Raw genomic sequence first — 19,925 nt, forward strand, 5'->3', positions numbered from 1 at the left:
GGACATGCAGAAACACGGAGAGGAGGATGGAAGGACTGGCAGATAGACTTGGAGACGTTCTGGAATCAGAAAGCAGAGGTATGGTTTGCTTTCCACAGGATATAAACAGGATACATGATAGACGGGGCTTCCCAGGTGGCTCAGTGGTCAAGAGTCTGCCTGCCAATGCAGGAGATGCGGGTTCAATCCCTGGGTGGGGAAGATCCCCTAGAGTAGGAAATGGCAACCTACTCCAGTATTCTTGCCTGGAGAATCCCATGGACAGGGCAGCCTAGAAGACTGCAGTCCACAGGGTCACACGGAGTCAGACACAACTGAGTGAGCAAGCATGCACATGATGGGAGATATGAATGGATATACTCAAGAGGAACAAACAGATCAAGCAGCCAGAGGTAGAGATCTTAGAGCCTGGTGAGAGAACAAGCCTGGGGGCCGGGGGGTGGAGAAGAACTGGGGATGCAGCCGAAGAACCCGTGAGCGTGGACAAGCTCTCCCCGGGGGGATGTGAGGCCAAAGAAGAGAGTGAGGAACGGAGGTGTGGGGGGGACTCTCTCTTGACTGAGCTCTTTACCATGTTTCTTCATCTGGGTCTTCCAACTGGACAGAGAGGTCTGATGGCGCAACACCTGCCTTGGGCTTCTTTTTATTCCTCCACAATGTCTATTTGGACCAGATCTTGGTGTTCTGTGGGTGCGGCATGAATGTTTGTTGAATGAGAAGAAAAGGAATCAGCAAAGGAGATCGGATCATCTCCAGAGACAATTAGCATAACCCAGATGGTGTGGTGTCTCAGGGGAGGAGGCATTATTCAAAATGCTTCACAAAAGGGGCTTGGGCCCCAGCCAATCACCAGGGCTTTATGTTGACCCTTTCATGGCTGGATCTGGTCGTGGGGGTCCCAAAATGGTGGGACACCAGAAGTGACTATTCAGAGAAGCATTTCAGCCTTTTGACAAGTGGTGCAGACATGTCACCAGAGCAATGTTATATCGACCATGACCTGGGTCAGGCAAGTCACGTTAGGAAGTCATGTTAGGAAGCTCAGAAACCGAGAACAGTGAACTAGCTGTACAGTGGCCTCACAATCAGTAACGGGATGAAGTCTCCGCAGACAGTCGGGGATGGAGGCCAGATCTCAGGGACGTGAGGAGGAGCTTGCGGTCCTGCCCTGGGGGCTCAGGCAGGTGCTGTGTCTCCTCATCCTGAAAGCAGCCTTCTTCCTCTCTTGTTCTCCAGTCAGCAGGCAGCCTGAACCCAGGCTGTGTATGTGTCTAGAAGCACTCTGACTCTTTTCCCTGTAACTCTTCCCTCTGTCCCAGGTCAAGGATCTTGGATTCCCTGAGTGCAGGTGAAAGGAGAGCCTGGAACAGGAACCTCTCTTGACTCTGTCTCTGCAGTGCCGGAATCGCCAAGTCTCATCACTTGGGGAAGCATCAAGGAGCCCCTCCTCTCTGATGTTTTTCTATCCTGTTAGATGCATCAGTTCAACTGGTGGGTAAACAGAGCACTGGTCCCTGTTTGATGTCCTGGGAGCTGTGTGTGTTTATTGATTGTCACAGACACAGACGATGAAACGGACCAGATGGAAAGGGATGTCAGGCGGCCAGGGATTTGTATGTGGGGCTGGCTGACCACACACTTCATTTCACATCTGAATGACTCCCACCTCCAGCTCAGAGCAGCGAGTGGAGAAATCCCTCTGGACCTGCAGCGAGCTAGAGACACTGTGCTGGGAGAAGCCCAGTGCCCCGGGCAGGCTGCTTTGGCGGTCCGTGTCTTCCCAGCTGCCGCCCTGACCAAGTCTGTGCCTGAGAGATGGTCCCACTCCATCTGCAGGGAAGCAGGTTCTACGTCTCAGGCTGCCCCAGCGCTCCCGCCCAGTAACCAAATCAGTGCTCTGTGGTTTCTCCCCCAGAACTTCTCTCCTGACCATGCAAGGCCAGTTTTAATCCTGATTTGTGGCACAATTTCCCACAAATACCTCTGCTCGGTCATCTGGGAGGTTGAGTCTGTATTTCCCCGGGACGTGAGAAGCGCACATAAAATTATAGAATGTTTTGCTTTAATGGTCCCAATCTGCTGGGAAAAGGCAACTGTATTTTCTTCCACAGTGAGCTGTGGGAAGTAGGGACAGTGGTACCCATCCTCTCTGACTCGGATAGTGGGAAGCAGTTGACACGCAGCACTGGGTGAGCCACCGGACCCCTCCTCCTTCCCTGCACTCAGGTATCTACTCTAGGGGGCAGTTAAGAAAAGCTGGGGGGCAGAGGGATGACACAAAATCATGTCCCTGGGTCGGTACACTTAGGCCTGCAGGAAGAATGGATTGGCATGTCCAGCCCTTTGCCAGCTGGCAGTTGGCAGGGACGCTCCCAGGACAGACTGGCTGGCTGTATAGCAATTAACAATTTATTTTTTTGTTTGTTAATGGCAAAATAGCAAGAAACAAGTAGAAAACAATATATACCAATCCAGCCAACGTGGTAGATCATATCCTTAGATATTACCAATTCTACTATAAGAATTATTTTTATATTTAAAATTTGATACTGTCCTTTTCCCTTTCAAGTAAATACTTTCACAAGTACTTTAAGGAAAAATGAAGTGTGTTTAAATAAAACAAACAAACAATTTATCTTTAGTGCTCCTTTTTTACTTTCCAAGTGTCCCACTTTGTATATATAGTTACCCTATCTGTTGTACAAAGTGGATTTGCAAAGAACTTAGGGCTAAATCAAGTCCAACCCTTATGACATAGACAAACAGGATTAAAAAGCAGAGACATCACTTTGCCAACAAAGGTCCATATAGTCAAAGCTATGGTTTTTTCCAGTAGTCATGTGTGGATGCGAAAGTTGGGCCATAAAGAAGGCTGAGCACCAAAGAACTGATGCTTTCAAACTGTGGTGCTGGAGAAGACTCTTGAGAGTCCCCTGGACTACAGGAGATCAAACCAGTCAATCCTAAAGGAAACCAACCCTGAATATTCATTGGAAGGACTGATCCTGAAGCTCCAATACTTTGGCCACCTGATGTGAAGAGCCAACCCACTGGTAAAGACCCTGATGCTGGGAAAGATTGAGGACAGGAGGAGAAGGAGGTGGCAGAGGATGAGGTGGTTGGATGGCATCACTGACTCAGTGGACATGAATTTGAGCAAATTCCAGGAGACAGTGAAGGACAAGGGAGCCTGGTGTGCTGCAGTCCATGGGGTCACAAAGAATCCGACATGACTTAGTGACTGAACGACGACAACATGATAGAGAATTATTTCCCTGGGCTGGCTCTTATGTGTAACCCACTCTGCCCATTCTAGGTTTCAGCCTACACAATTATGTGAACTCGCGGTTATATGAGATCAAGATTTTCGGAACACAAACCAACAGCAAGAGACAATATTGGACAATTTGTTGGATGACGAGCTATAAGCCATGGAAAAACTCTTAGAAACTCTAGTTTCAATATGTTGCCTTGAAAATTTTGACAAAACTCAAAATAATGGATTGCCTCTATGAATGTACCACACAATATCTAACTTAAATAGAAATTCATAGTAAATTCAGTGAGGAATAAGGGTGAGAGAGGTAATACTATTTTACAATTTTTTCAAAAACTGAGTATCAAAATCTCATTTTATACATATATACAATGGAATATTACTCAGCCATAAAAAGGAATGCATTTGAGACATTTTTAATGAGGCGGATGAACCTAGAGCCTATTATATAGAGTGAAGTAAGTCATAAAGAGAAAAATAAATATCATATACTAACATATATATATGGACTCTAGAAAGATGGTACCAAAGAATTTATCTGCAGGGCAGCAATGGAGAAACAGACATAGAGAACAGACCTATGGACATAGGGAGACGGGAGAAGAGGGTGAGATGTATGGAGAGAGTAACATGGAAACTTACATTATCATACGTAAAATAGCCAATGGGAATTTGCTGTATGTCTCAGGAAACTCAAACAGGGGCTCTGTATCAACCTAGAGGGGTGAGATGGGAGGGAGGTTCAAGAGGGAGGGGATACATGTATACCTATGGCTGATTCATGTGGATGTTTGATAGAAAACAAAATTCTGTAAAGCAATTATCCTTCAATTAAAAAATAAATTAGGCTTCCCTGGTGGCTCAGCTGGTAAAGAATCCACCTGCAATGCAGGAGACCTGGGTTCGATCCCTGGGTTGGGAAGATCCTCTGGAGAAAGGAAAGGCTATCCACTCCTGTATTCTGGCCTGGAGAATTCCATGGACTGAATAGTCCATGGGGTCGCAAAGAGTCGGACACAACCAAACAACTTTCACTTAAAAAATAAATAAATTAAAAAAAAAAGAATCTCATTTCATTAAAATATCCATCACTGGGCATGGATATATTCAATATACGTTTGGCTTTGAAATCTTTTAATTTAGCAATTCCACCTCTGGGAATTTATATACAGAAATGTTGGAACAGGTGCTGGAGAGTATTTACAGCAGCTAAAATCAGAAGCAACTAATTACTCATCAATAGACAATGTGTTAAAGAAATAAAGTCAACTCATACAAAAGAAGACTAGGTAGCTCTTAGGAAGGAAAGGACTATGTTATGTCCCACATGGAATTGTTCTCACATAATACTGTTTAGTTATTCCACTTTTCTAACAAACAAACATAATACATTACATGTAAAGAAAAGAAGTCTAGGGGGATTTAATATACATACCAAATAGTGATCACCTCTGAGAAAGGAGTAGGATGGGGAAAATTTTCACTGTGTTCTTTTTGTTGTTGTTCAGTTGCTAAGTCATGTCCAGCTCTTTGCAACCCCATGGACAGCAGCTGTCCTTTTTATGTATTGCTTGGGGGCTTCCCTGATGGCTCAGCTGGTAAACGATCCACCTGCAATGCAGGAGACCTGCGTTCAATCCCTGGGTGGGGAAGATCCCCTGGAGAAGGAAATGGCAACCCACTTCAATATTCTTGCCTGGGAAATCCCACGGACAGAAGACCCTCGCAGGCTTTAGTCCATGGTGTCCCAAAGAGTCGGACACGACTGAGAGACCAGCACTTAAATATTTTATAATAAGGATAGTTTTTATAGTTTACATATAAATACATACATGTGTATATAAAAGTAATCTTAAAGTTTTACTTCTAAAAAAAAAAAAAAATTTTGGCCACACCATGCGGCAGGTGGGATCTCAGTTCCCTGACCAGGGATCCAACCCGTGTCCCTGCATTGGAAGCACAGAGTCACAACCACTGGACCCCCAGGGAAATCCTCAATCTGAAAGTTTTAAAGTACACTTTTAAAGAAAATAAAAAAGGAAATGTGTTTGCTACTCTGCTTGAACTGGTCTGACAGCCCTCCTGATAAGGTATGCAAGCTCTTACCATAGTCCTGCCCTCCTGTCCTGCTGAAGCAAAGCATGGATCCTCAGGTTCCCCAATACAATGCAGGTCCTCTTCCCTAAGCTTCCTGCAAGGGTGACTCACCCTTTCCTTCTCTAAGGCTCGGGGAGTGGGGAGCGTTGGGAAGGAACCATAACTTGACTGTTAGTAGTACAGCCAGTTGGAAAATGGGGTCTCAGACTCATCCCTCTTTCAGCTGACCACAGGCCAAGGATGAATGTGTCAAAGGGAAGCCAATTCTGGGCTCCCGTTGGCAAAGGGCTTAACTTCTAGGCAAACTGAGCTGGGATTAATTTTTGCCCAAATCGGACAATGATTTTAACACAAGGGTCAAGGATGCACTGACTCTGGCTTCCCTGCTTTTGGGGCCAAATGTAGAGAACTGAGTCAAAGAACGGAGTCACTCACTCACTCCAGTTCCAGCACTGACTCGCCTCCCATCATTAAAGGGGCCGCTGTGTCTGAGTCCCTCAGCTGGGAGACCAGTGCAGGGGTTTCAGAGAGCCCAGGTGCCTGTGGCAGCTGTCTGGTTCCGGTGGAGGAAGAAGGGACCACGCCTAGGACCAGGATACTGGGCATGACACAGGCCCAAGCAGGGGTCTCTGTCACTCTTGAGTAACTGTCAGACCGTCCATGGACCTCCAGGAAGCAAAATAAAGGGGGCAGGTTCCAGAGAGTGTGGGGGAGGCTGAGTCAACTTTGCCCTCAGCCAAAGAAGCAACTGCTTGCAAGCTATACTTCAGGGTTTTGGGGAAAGCCATTGAGCCTCAAAATACTACTCCTATTATCCTATGATAGTTACTGAAATTCAGCTCTTAGAGATTCTTTCCTTTTGACTGAGACTTTATGCATGTTAAATGGCAAGCTACTTCTCCCAGCTTCTCTCCAATCTAGAAGACAGAGGTCGGAGAACACATATACTTGAATATCAGGAGGGAAGTATAAAGAATCCACAGCTTAGAGGCTCAGAAATCAAGACAGACAGACCTATATGGGTCCCAGGCAGAGAGAGAAAGGTACCAAGGTTTTTCGGTTTTGGCTAAGGTGAGGCACTGCATCCAATAGTATTAGACCAAGCAGACCTAACTGTAGAAGGCCTGTGATTATGCTTTTAGACTTTTTGTTAAAAAGTACTTTATACACATATACATACTAGCCTTCTTACCTGTATCTGTTCAAGGTGGCTTTAGATCTTGATGGTGAAGGCTGACTAGCCAGCTGATTTCATTGTAAGCAACAGGCTTCCAAATTTTAAATTCTACAAGGTCTTTGCTTTCAGAATCTGTGATTTCAGTCCCCTCTGGTGATGAGCCCTCTAGGTGATGGCTAAAAGCAACCTCACTCAACCATGGAAGGACCTTAAAATCACCTGGGACCTTTTAAAAATACTGATACCCAGGGTCTGTTCTTAGAAATTTTTATTGACTTGGTCTGGAGCGGGGCCTAGGCATCAGTTGTTTAAAAAATGTCTCCCCTCAGCATTTAAACGTGTATTCTAATGTGTACCCTGAGTTTAAAATGCTAAGAATTGTGATGGGAGGGCAGATGGGGTAGATTATCATTACCCTGTCGTTAAATTATCTACTCAATTTAAGACTTCTACAGTGGGCAAGCAGTGCTTTAAACTTTGGCGGGCACGTTAAGAATGCATTGACATAGATTCTGCAGATTCACCCTTCTGCAGAAACCAATAGGAAGGGCCTGGCCAGATGAGCGGCTGAGTGCAGAACTACTCAGCTCACACCCCCGTTCCTCTGCAACATTCCTTATGTTGCAGTGAACAGTTTTCCTGCCCTCCCTGACCTCAGCAGAGTGGATCTCCGGTGTCTTGAGCCCCACCCTTTCCCCCACCCCTAGGAGCAGCCTTAACATTAGGTCGGAGGGCACAAAGCCCTGGACAACTAGGGGAACTGGACTTACCCAGCTGAACGGGATCCTCAAATGCTCCTTTCACTGTTTCTCTTTGGTCAGGATTTCCGATGCCAATCTTCCCAACACTCTGCCTTACCAGGTTCCTTCTCCAGACCAATCTTAGCCCACCTGCCTATGGGCTATACCGGGATTTTCCTGCTTCCCCCTTCATAGCTGGGCACTGGGATGCTGTACTCGCTACATTCATCAGAGTAAGTATCATCTCTTCCTCCACTGGAGAGCCCACGGCTCCTCCATAGGATTCCCTGGGCCCGCACTGCCCTACGTCGCCACTGCCCACAATGCAGTATGTCCTCAAGTCATAACAGGAAGATGGTATAGGAAAATGGTTATGTGGAGATTTATCTTCCCATCTTTTGTAACACTGACAGTGAAGGTTGTTTTTTCTTTTCCTCTGTTACTCTTTAGTCTTTACACAAACTTTCACATGACAAATTCCCAGTTGAGTTCAATTCCAGGAAAAAATTTGTCCTGAAAATGAATTTGTATGCTTTCTCTTGTCCAAAATCCCAAACTGTGCAATCCAGAGTATTTTTGTTTGTCTCTAAGCTGCCAGAGAATTCCGAGCCAAATTCATTGTCCAAGTGTTGTAATCTGCTAAATACAGGCCATTCAAAATCTCCATTCCTTTTGCTTTGCTCTGTTTTCTCCTGAGCGTCTCTGCATTTAGTTCTCGTCTAAGTCATCTGACCATGTCCCCACGTCTGCCACCAGGTCCCACCTCTTTATCTCTTGGCTCTTTCCATCCACGTCACCACTGCCGTCACCCTGCGGGTCAGTAACTGCAGCCTGGGTGCTGCAAGGCCTCTGTCTCCTCCTCTCTGAGCCTCCAGCCAGTAAGCAGAGTGAACTTTCTAGAATACAGAGTGATCTGGCTCCTGCTTCAGGGAGATCCTTCTTCCCTCTGGGAATTACAACCATGAATTCTCCCCACATTTGCCTCTTCCTCGCCCTCCCCCTTGGTGACACTGCACAGGCTGTTCCCTCAGCCTGAAACAACCCTCTCTGCTTTTGCTTTGTTGGTGAAGAGGTTTTCAGGGCTCAGCCTGGCCTTACCTACTCTGTGGGTGTCCCTGCTCTGGGTTCCCCGAGGACACAGCACTCACGGCGAGGCCAGATGCCAACTGGATTTAGTCTTTTGTCTGACTACCCAGCTAGGATGGTAAGCGCCTGGAAGGAAGGCAGATACCTTATGCCCTTAGCCGAGCGCTTAGAGTTGCTAAGTGAATGAATACACAACACAGGGAAAGGGAAAAGAAGGGAAAGTGTTAGTCGCTCAGTCGTGTCCGACTCTTTGTGACCCCATGGACTGTAGCCCACCAGGCTTCTCTGTCCATGGGATTCCCCAGGCAAGGATACTGGAATGGGTAGCCATTCCCTTTTCTCGGGGATCTTCCTGACCCAGGGAATAAATCCGGGTCACCCATATTGCAGGTAGATTCTTTACCATCTGAGCCACCAGGGAAGCAGAGTTCTAATCTTCCAGAATGAAAGGACTGAAAGAAGGCCAGCCTTTTCACTGCCTTTCCTAAGAAAAGTTACTCTCTGCCCTTGACTTCTTGTAGAATTCTGCTCATTGTAGGCAGCCCACCCCAAAGACGCTTCTGCTTCACTCCTCTGGTGTGTTTGATACTTGATGACTGGCAAGCAGAAAGGATATTGTTCTTTTCTCTTATGTAGTAACCACCGCAGGTGTAAGTTTAATAACAGAATTACTGTAGTGCCTATTACAACTCTGGGGCCATTATTGCACTGGGACATCTAGAACCTTAGAGAAGTCATAGTCCTAAAGTGTATCTCAGCACCAGCTAAAAGTCCCCCGGCTCCTTCCCCAACTTGCTGTTTTAGTTGCTGGGGCCTGTCTGACTCTGTGACCCCATGGACCGTGGCCCGCCAGGCTCCTCTGTCCATGGGATGCCCACGGCGAGAATACTGCAATAGTTTCCCATTTCCTTCTCCAGGGGATCTTCCCCACCCAGGGATCGAACCCGAGTCTCCTGAATTGGCAGGCGGATTCCTTACCACTGAGCCATTGGGAAGCAGCTGGTTAAAAACAAAGACAGTGCCCTACCCCTGCCCCAATCTCTGGCCCTGGAGGGCAACGTCCAGTTTCCCCACCCAATGCCCTCCAGGACAGGATTCCTCCGCTGAGGTCTGGCTCTCTGCTATGGTTTGAATCCAGTTCCCTATGATCCTTCTAAATATCCTTCTATCCTGTGTTAAGAGACTCCCCCTGGATTCCATCTGCTGCCAACCCCATCCTGAGGGGGAAAGCGGGAGAAATAAGATCATGCAATCATCTTCACCTTTCTGCTTTCTCAACACTGCAAAAAGTCTGACCACAGTGGAGAGCGGCGAGAGGTCTGGCTGCTCAGCTTTTCCCGGTTCTTGCTAAACACACACACACACACACACACTCACGCCCCTGGGATTCAGCTCGGCGGAGGGCGGGGGCTCTGCCCGGTTTCGGCTGGTTCCCCGGGCGCGGGACCACGGCCTCGGGAGCTCCCGGAAGGACGTCCGGACAACACTTTGCTCTAGTCCCGCAGATCCGGCTGCAGCGCCTCTGTCCCCACGTCCGCACGCGGGAAACCCCGTCTTTGGTCTGCAGAGAGCCACTTCACCGCTCCGGGTCGAGGCAGCTCCGGCCGTAGTCTTTCTCCCGCCCCCCCGCCAAAACCCCTTGCACCGCGCGTCCGCTCCTCGATCGCCCCTTCCCCACGCGTCCCCTCCAGCGTCCCCCGGCCCGGCCCTACCTCCTGGCTGGCCGCGGCTCCGCGGGCTCCGAGGCGCAGCTCGGGGGCGCTCGGGCGGGCGGGGGCGGCGCGCGGCGGGGGCCCGGGGCGCCATGGCCCGCAGTCCCCCGCGCTCTTGTCGGCCGGGCCTCTCCCCGCGCCTCGCGCTCGCGTGCCCGCCGCCTGGCCGCCGTGGGCGAGTGGAGGGCGGCCCCTTCCTCTGGCGGCGGCGGCTCTGCGCCGGGCCGCCCCCCGCCCGCCGGCGCTCGGTGAGCTCACCCGCAGCTGGCGGGCGCCCGGCCCGTTGCCACGGCAACGCCTCTCCCAGGGCAGCGCGGACCCTAGAGCGGCTCCCGTAAACAGGACCTTCTGCTGGACTCTTCCCCTCGCCCTTTTTTTTGGGGGTGGGGAGGTGGGGGGAGGAGATGGCGGCTTAACCCTTTCTTTGCTGGAGACCACCGAGTGGCCGGCTGCGTCTCCACCCGGCCGGGGGTTTATTCGCGCTCAGCACTCAGCCGGGCGCTGAGCCCTTGAGACGGAGATGCTGCGGAGTGGCCGCGACACTCCCTGCTCTCAGTTCACTCCAGTCGTTGTAACGCGTTGGTGGGAGCGCCGACTGGGGTTCGGGCGCAGGACTAGGGGTGGGACGTCCGAGGCAGAGTCAGCCGCCACCCTTGGCTCTGCAGCTCCAAGTCCGTCTGTACCGAGACGCTGACCGAGAAAGCCCAGGGCCCCTGAGCGCGGGGCACGAGACTCCGAACCCGGCGCGCGTAGCGGGTGGGGGTGGGGTGGGTGTCAGGAAAAGCTTCCTAGAGGAAAAGCGACTTTATGGCGCCTGCTGCCACCGCTCGCAGAGGACAAAAGATCAGGGGACAAAACTTGATCTTTTGATTTTGATTTAGAACTGCCAAAGAAGTCCACGTGAAAATGCTGTGGGCAGTTGATGCTGCGGGCCGTGCCAGGACCGCGGAAAGTTGATGAGCAGGAGTTCCCTGCTGAAAGGGAGATGGAGCTGGCAGTGTGACTTGTGGGTGTGGGGGAAGGCTCCACGCCCATCTCTATCTCCCAGGAAAGTCATTCTTGTCTTCAGTCCACGGGTTCCTAAAAGGCGGGACTAAAGCTTAAGCAAGGCAAGAGAAGGGAAAGAGAGGCTTAGCCTATGAATTCAGAAAAGAGGTGTGCAAGAGAGAGGGGAAAGAGAAAATAAAGGATTGTAGAAAGTGGGGAACATTACATACCGCCCAGGCAGTTCCTATAGACAGAGGACCTGAGGTCTGAGGGGCTTATTCAGATATCACAGTTACAAAGATGGAAAAGCTGTCTCCTCCTTTGCTGAGAGGTTTGCTCATTCTACAAGATCTTTGAAGCTTTTGTAGACTTCCTTAAATCTCCCCAAACTCCACCATACCATACCCATTTCAACTAAACACGTTAAACACGCCTGTATGGAATGTGGAACTTCCTTGATGCCGAACTTCCTTGACCAGGGATTGAACCCAGGCCCCTTGCAGTGGAAGATGTGGAGTCTTAACCACTGGACTACCAGGAAGTCCTAAACACGGTTAACTTTCCCAATACAAATTTGCAAAGTGTAAGCAGTATTTTTTTTAAGTGTAAGCATTTATTGTTTTGTTTGCTAAAGCATCATTCAGTAAGTTTTCACTTCACAAAAAAAGATCAGAGACTTGGCTTCTTGACTCCGCAGTCCTGGGATATCATGAGGCAAACTGGCAAAGTGGAGAAAAGAGCAAATGGAGAATAATTGACCTGAGAGGTCCCCCAGGGGGCTCCCCCAAACCACTGCACAGAACAGGTCAGTCACCTTCAGGGTTATGGCTTTCAAACCGCCAGTCACATTTCAAGGGGGGCAATCAGAGAGGAGGCCAGGGAGCCCCTTATGGTGTCCCCTGATGGCAGGCCACCACTCCTTGGTCTGCTCCTTCATCATTGAGTTCTGGACACTAACTTGTTTTAGAAAAATTTCCCTGCCTTAGCTCATCAGGTCAGACTCTGATGAGTCATGTTGGGGCCTATGTGTTGCAAGTTTCTTTCCTGCCTGCCTGTCACAGCCCCTAACCCCGCGGCTCCTTAGGGCTGGCTGCTCGCATCCCTGGGCCATCCCATGGTTGACCCTGACACCATAGCCCTCCTTTCCTATGTGCTCCCGTCCCAGCTGGCTCCCTGGAGCTTTCCCCAGTTTGATGTTCCCCCTGGTCCCTCTCCAGTCCTGGCTCTCCAGCTCCAGGGGGCAGGGTAGCCCTCCAAGGGATTGGCAGGGAGGTGTGCCTTAGAACTTGGAAGACCCTCTCAGCAGTCCTCTCTTCTCCCTGGTCGCCCTGACTGTCCTCAAATTTTCCCCACATTGGAGAATAGGCTTGGAGCTGGAGGTAGTGCCTGGCTTCAGTCTGGAAAGGTACTGATGGGAGGAGGGGGAATGGAGTTCATTTTTCTTGAACTTGAATCCTGCTTTCTCCACCTAGAGCAGCCACAAGTTACAACAGACCATCTCTTATCCCTGCCTTCCTCTTCCTTCAACATCCTGTTGAAGAGTACGGACTCTGGGACAGACGGCCAAATTTGGCTCTGGAGCAGGCTGCTTGGCCTCTCTAACTGGCAGCCTCTTCAACTGCGCGCTGGAAATAGCAGGTGTACCCACCGCAGGGTATTGTGGGAATTAAAGCAGATCTTCAAGTAAAGGTTGTAGTACCAGGCCTGGCCCATGGGGGGGCACTCTCCCTCAGCTCCTGTTTGTTTTTGGTGGTGGTTCTGCGGCTAAGTGGTGTCCGATTTTTTGCGACCTCATGGACTGCAGCACGCCAGGCTTCTCTGTCCTACATTGTCTCCTGGACTTTGCTCAAACTCACGTCCATTGAGTCGGTGATGCCATCCAACCATCTCATCCTGTGTTGCCTCCCGCTCTCCTCAATCTTTCCCAGCAGCAGGGTCTTTGCCAGTGAGTCGGCTCTTCGCATCAAGTGGCCAGTGTATTGGAGCTTCAACATCAGTCCTTCCAATGAATATTCAGGGTTGATTTCCTTTATGATTGACTGGCTGGATCTCCTTGCAGGCCCAGGGACTCTCAAGAGTTGTCTCCAACACCACAGTTCAATTCTTTAGTGCTCAGCTTTCTTTATGGTCCAACTCTCACATCTGTAAAACTATAGTTTTGACTATTCGGGCCTTTGTTAGCAAAGTGATGTCTCTGCTTTTTAATGTGCTGTCTAGGTTTGTCATAGATCTCCTTCCAAGGAGCATTTTTGATTTCATGGCTTCGGTCACCATCCGCAGTGATTTTGGAGCCCAAGAAAATAAAATCTGCTACTGCTTCCTCTTTTTCCCCTTCTGTTTGTCATGAAGTGATGGGACCGGATGCCTGTTTGTTATTCTTTTCCTAATCTCTCATTTCTTTTCAGGAGCATAGTGGCACTCAGGAGTCAAGGAGGGAGGGAGGGCGGCAGGCCGTGTTTCTTCCCCCCTGAGTTGAGTTTCTGCCTCCCCCTACCCCTTATAGGTCCAGGGCCTTCAGCCCGGGCATGGCCATCAGCCCAAAGCCGACATCCCCTCAGTATAAGCCAAGTGAAGGAGAACTGTGGGACCTGGGGAGGGAGGCTAGTCTGAATAAGACTGGGTGAGAACCTGAGAAGCAGCCTTTGAACCTCTGCTCTCCCCCAAATTGCTGAATATCCACTTAACTTCCTCTGAGATGCTAAACACTTCCTGAGCAACATCTCTTCAGTCCCAGGCACTTCACCTGTCAGGGCACCTGATCCATTCCACACTCCTGGGTAATTAGAGATCATCCCTACCATTTTCTGGGTGGAAAACCAAGTTCTTAGAGGTGATGTGACTTATTCGAGGTCACACGGGTCCCAGCCTTTTTGTCAAACCAGGTTGCCTGAGAGCAGGGGCTATCCCCAAGTGTCAGTCACTCTGGAGGGGGGAGTCTGGATAAGCATTTTACCCTCGTCCCACTCTGGAAGCCACAGGCATCTCTGAAACCCCTCCCTAGAGATAACCCTGCTTGGGTTTGTTGTTTTTTAAGTCACTGAGTCATGTCCGACTCTTTGTGACACCATGGACTGTAGCCCACCAGGCTTCTCTGTCCATGGGATTCTCCAGGCAAGACTATTGAAATGGGTAGCCATTCCCTTCTGCAGGAGATCTTCCTGACCCAGAGATCAAACCTGGGTCTCTTTACCATCTGAACCACCAGAGAAGTCTGGTGGGTCACTGTGACCCATTCCTTCCCAACTTCTTGCCAGACATGAACTTCTCTCTCAGTCCCAGTGGCCTGCCAGTGGCGTACTTGAAAGTCATGCACAGTGTAGATGATAAATGAGAAGTTTGGTTGTTTTTTTAAATTTTCTTTTATTTTATCTAGAGAGCTGGCATGGAGAGGGGAATCGTTTATCTGTGTTCCGGGCCGTTGTGACATTTGGGTGAGGTCTAGCAAGGAAGGAGGCTGTCTTCGGGGCAGACAAAGTGCACAGCCTCACCTTGACACACCCTTGGTGAGGATTCTCCTTATCCCTCGGCCTGAGCCTGCAGAGCCATCTGGGGTGGCAGCCGGGCTTCCTCTTCTGCAGGCATCCTACTCCTTGCCTCCCCAGGAAGCTGTCTCTCGCCTGCTGTTCTGGGCTCTCATCGCATTCATGACCCTTTCTGCCCAGCCTGGAGACAGCTGGATGCGAGCTCCTGCCCTGCCCACCACAACCCCTGGCTGCCTCCCTCTGAGGAAATAAAACCAAGTCAAGCATCCCACCCAAACCTCAGAACCAGGCTTGGTTTGTTCCCAGTCTGGAATCACGTCGTCCAGGAGGTATGGGATGGGAGGGGAAGTATGGGGCTGGGGAAGTGGAGGCCACCCAGGGCAAGGGGTGAGAGGAGCCTGGACCGAGGACCCTGGGCCTCCTATATCACCCCCTGGCTTCGAGGGACCTGTCTCTTTGGCGGCCCCCGGGCCCCCGCCCCTGGGGTTCATGCTCTCCTGTTCTCTATTTCTTGTACTAGGGCTGGGAGATTGGAAGCTGTGGGGACCCTGTAGGGGGCGCTGTGGAGTAAGTGGCATTTGTTTATCACTCCCTGGTGGCTCAGACAGTAATCTGCCTGCAACGCAGGAGACCTGGGTTCCATCCCTGGGTCAGGAAGATCCCCTGGATAAGGGAATGGCTACCCGCTCCAGTATTCTTGCTTGGAGAATACCATGGACAAAGGAGCCTGGCAAGCTACAGTCTATGGGGTTGCACAGAGTCAAACATGACAGAAGCAGCTAACACACACACACACATACACACACACACACACACACAGAGGAACTGCGGACATTTGTCAGGATACCCCTGGAAACCTCAAAGAATCACCAAATTGGCAAATATCATGATACTCTGTTATTTCTGCATAAGCACCATCTGTTTTATTCCTATGCCGCTAGCTTACTTTGAAGGGTCATATTTTTTTTTTCCACAAAGAATTAAAGCGTTCCTAACTTTACAAGGATGAATGTGTCTTTGACAAAAAGCAGAGAACCAAGCCACAGAGGGCCTGCATCTCTCACCATTAGGCAGTCTCCAGGATCATACTTGTGATGCCCAGTACCCTCTGTGCTTCTGCCCTTCTCTGTTCCTTTTGGAAGACCCAGGAGACTTCCGGGAAAGGAACAAGAGGATGGCGGCGATTGAGATACTCTTTGAAAAAGAGGCGCAGATTTCTGTGTTTAAGCAGGTCCTGGTCTTCCTGGGCACTGTGATTCCAGAACACAGTAGGGTAGTCGGACCAACTCTGGATCGTACTTAAGACACAAGGCTTCGCATCTATTTCCTGGCCAACTAGATGATCTCCTCTGACATGAGGGAGAGTCGAGAATGCCCCTCAAACACTTTTGTCACAAGACATTAGGATCTGGGTGCATACCCCTGGGGTTAAAGCCTGCCAGCTCATCTTCCCTGCTAACACCCACCCAGGCGCTGATCTCAGCCTTCAGACCTCCAAACGGTGATAAGTCACTGTGCTGCCTCTTGGAGGCCACACTTTGGGGGCACACATTTCTGGAAGGCCCTAAAATCTGATCCACTCCCTGTATGTCTCAGGTCAAATAAGATTAAAATCAAAATACTAGCCAGAGATACAAAATTGTGAATCAACTCTTTGCCTGTGTGCCAAGTTGCTTCAGCTGTGTCCAGCTCTTTGTGACCCCCATGGACTGTAGCCCACCAGGCTCCTCTGTCCATGGGATTCTCCAGGCAAGAATGCTGCAGTGGTTTGCCATTTTCTACTCCAGGGGCTCTTCCCCACCCAGGGATCAAACCCAAGCCTCTTAAGTCTCCTGCATTGGTGGTGGATTCTTTACCACTAGCAAAGCCAGAGACACAACGTTGTAAATCAAGTATACTTCAATTTAAAAAATAAAAGGCAAGTCAGGAGACTTAAAAAATTTTTTTATATGGACCATCTTTTAAAGCCTTTATTGAATTTGTTACAATATTACTTCTGTTCTTTGTTTCTTTTTTCTTTTTTTGACATGAGGCATGTTGGATCCTAGGTCCCTGACCAGGGATTTAACCCACACTTCATGCATTGGAAGTTGAAGTGTTAACTACTGGACTGCCAGGCAAGTCCCCAAGCCCGGTGACTTCTGACTACCACAGATAGCAGTGCGACTTTGAGCAAGGTGACTTCTGTTTGTGGGTCTCAGTTTCCTGGGGAGATGGGGCCAGATGGCCCTCAGGTCTCTCCCAGCCCCCACCCTCTCAGGTGGGCAGGAAGAGCACAAAGCAGCTGCCTGTTTTCATCCTCATCTGGCTCTGTCCTGGGTGACTGGGTGGGTGCCAGGGAGCGCCGAGTCTTCCCGCAGATCACCTAGGAGGTGGGTTCTAACAGCAGCCTCATTTACCAATGAAGCCGCTGCCGAGAAGAGCCAGGTACCTTGCCCAGGGCTTCCATGAATGAGCGCCAGAGCCCAGCAGTGTGACCCCAGACAACCCCTGCCTGCCTCTGCTGTCAGGAGCTGCTGTTCTCATCTGCCCAGCATGCAAATGATGAGGTTACAGGTTCCAGGAGGATGAGGTTCCAGGAGGATGAGGCTCCAGGAGGATGAGGTTCCAGGAGGATGAGGTTCCAGGAGGATGAGGTTCCAGGAGGATGAGGTTCCAGGAGGATGAGGCTCCAGGAGGATGAGGTTCCAGGAGCAGAGCTGCAGGCAGCGTGGCGGGGCATGCGGGCAGAGCTGGAAGGGGTCTCACAGCCCCTCAGGTGGAGGGAGGGGAACTGCCCAGACCACTGGACCACTCAGCATCAGCCAAGAGACAGCACTTGCATCAGAGGAGGACTGCAGAACCATCCAGGAAACCAGAAGTTGGGAACCAGGGGAGGAGAAATCTCCTGAGAATAATGGAGCCAATTCAGCTAAAGAGAAGACAAGAGATGGGGAAGGGGGCAGAGGGGCTGACGTGAGGGAGGAAGTGATGGAAAACCAGCACATGGAGGGGCCTCCACCCTGAGTGTCCTTTTCTCCCCAGTCCCCCATCTCCCCAGGAACCTGAGACCCACAAACAGAAGTCACCTTGCTCAAGGTCGCACTGCTATGCGTGGTAGCATGATTTCTGATATTTCTCCTCTACTGGCTTAGGGAGTAGATGGATGTGGGTGGCCCAGAGCCAGTTTTTTCATGCCAGAGTCCAACTCTCCTAGGAGCTCATTGCAGGCTGGGGGCACCAAGCGGGACCCATGGGTAGGGTGGAGTCGGTGGCGTCTCAAACTTTTTCTTTCCCTGATACTCCCCTTATGCTTGTGGAGGGGAAAAAAAGCAGATTCTACTCTTTCCCAAAGGCATCCTCATGCAGGGAGACTGGGAAGGGGCCCTGGCATCTGCAGTTTTACAGGCACCCCAGGGGTTTTTGGTGGAGGTGGCTCCCGTCCCCACTGCAGACATACTGGTGAGGACCTGCTCAAGGTGGGGATGAAGTCTGGGCTGCAGCAGGCACAGGGGGTGTCCGTCCCCCGTATTTGTTCTGAAGAAAGTGAGCATGTGTGATGGGACAGCGAGGGGGTGGTGGTGGTGGGGCGAGCAGGATGCTGACAGGGTCTCAGCAGAGAACTGTCCTCAAGAAACTAAGCCCAGTGGTCCTTGCCTAGGACAACTTCACTCCCCCAGGGGACATCTGGCAAATTTCGAAGACATTTTATTGTCACAGTTGGGAAAGGAGAGAGTTTCTGGTATTGAGTGGGTCAAGGCCAGAGGTGCTGTTGAACATCCTGGGACAGCTTCTCCTGCCCCTCCGCTAACGCACAACAAAGAATTATCCTGCCCCAAAGAGGAGAGGTTAAAAACCCTAGAGCCACTCAGGTCACCATCCCCAACCCCTCTCCAGGATCCTGAATAAAAACTCGCACTGCATCACATCTGCTAAGGAACAACATGACGTGGGAGATGCTACAATCAGTCAGTTGGCTCAAGTGAAAATCACCACCACAGCCAGGTGCATCTCTGTCCCCCTCCCATTCTTTTCCAGCCTGTGCCGCAAGCCAGCAGACGCTTTGGATGCACTTCACGAGCGATTGGTGCCACCTAGTGATACTAGAGTTAATACCAGCAGGACTATTTCCAAGAGCTGGAAACTGTTGGTTATTAAGGGGTTTACTGCTTACCGCTGTGAAGCTTCTATGGAAATAAATGAAGACCACCCAGATGAGAACAAGTAGAGGCTATTTATTCAGAACTTTCAAACAGCAAGAGAGTCAATTACAATCAACTGTATTTGGCAGAGACTCCAGTACAAGTGGAGAATCAAATGCTAGTGGAAAAGGTTTAGAGAGAGAAAAGAAAAGGCATCAGGTGCCCTGAGTTGAGGGTTGTCGGTTTTGGGAGGCTGGAGGCCGGGGCATCTTGTGTGCCTGGGTTTGGAGAGGTTATTTGGCTTTCTATGATTGGTTCTGAGTTGGCAGTGGGGGCAAAAATTAGAGAAACTGCCGTCATTAACTTGGAGAAGGCAATGTCACCCCACTCCAGTACTCTTGCCTGGAAAATCCCATGCACAGAGGAGCCTGGTAGGCTGTAGTCCATGGAGTCTCAAAGAGTCGGACACGATTGAGCGACTTCACTTTCACTTTTCACTTTCATGCACTGGAGAAGGAAATGGCAACCCCCTCCAGTGTTCTTGCCTGGAGAATCCCAGGGATGGGGGAGCCTGGTGGGCTGCCATCTATGGGGTCGCACAGAGTTGGACACGACTGAAGCGACTCAGCAGCAGCAGCAGTCGTCATTGACTAAGTTCTGAGTATTCTGGGCCCATTGCTGTAGAGGCTGTAGACCAGTGTTCTGTTGTCATATGTGGTCCAGCCAGTGTCTGTTTGTATATCCAGCCTCTTAATTCATTAGCCATTCTAAATACAGTAGTCCTGCTGTTACTAATCACGAAACATTACGTAGAGTTATCCATTGAGAAGCGGTTTGACTGCAAATCAACATCTGTGATTTTCAAAGCCTCCCCATTCAATTTTTGATTTAGGGTTCATATCTGATGTAACTGTTTGATTTTGTGGTCTATGATGTCTTACTGTGTACAACATTGCTCTCCCAGCTGAAATCCACATGGGCCTCAGGGACCCCTCAACTGCGCCTGTGTGGGTGACTGTAATTCCTTGAAATGCGGCACCTGTATTTCCATCACCACCGCTGCCGCCTCCAGCTACTACCACCTCAGCTCCATCACCACAAGACTGATGGTTCTCCAACTGTGTTCCCAGGTCCAGAGGCGGCAGCAGACCAGAACTCAGAACTGCAGATTCTCAGGCTCCACGCCAACCTACAGGATCAGACACTGGGGACGGGGCCGGCCCTCAGGGGGTTCTGAGGGATGCTA

General features: G+C 50.2%; 1 protein-coding gene across 1 annotated transcript in view; it reads right to left on the bottom strand.

Annotated features, from left to right (window-relative positions):
• DENND2A (DENN domain containing 2A) overlaps positions 1-10,126 on the bottom strand; it is a 97,243-nt gene extending 87,117 nt beyond the window's left edge. The window contains exon 1 of the mRNA XM_068972305.1: positions 10,090-10,126. The gene's annotated coding sequence lies outside the window, so the exon portion shown is untranslated. The remainder of the gene's footprint in view (positions 1-10,089) is intronic.
• Between the last annotated feature and the right edge of the window lie 9,799 nt (positions 10,127-19,925).

This window comes from Capricornis sumatraensis, chromosome 5, assembly GCF_032405125.1.
Source record: "Capricornis sumatraensis isolate serow.1 chromosome 5, serow.2, whole genome shotgun sequence".
NCBI lineage: Eukaryota > Metazoa > Chordata > Mammalia > Artiodactyla > Bovidae > Capricornis > Capricornis sumatraensis.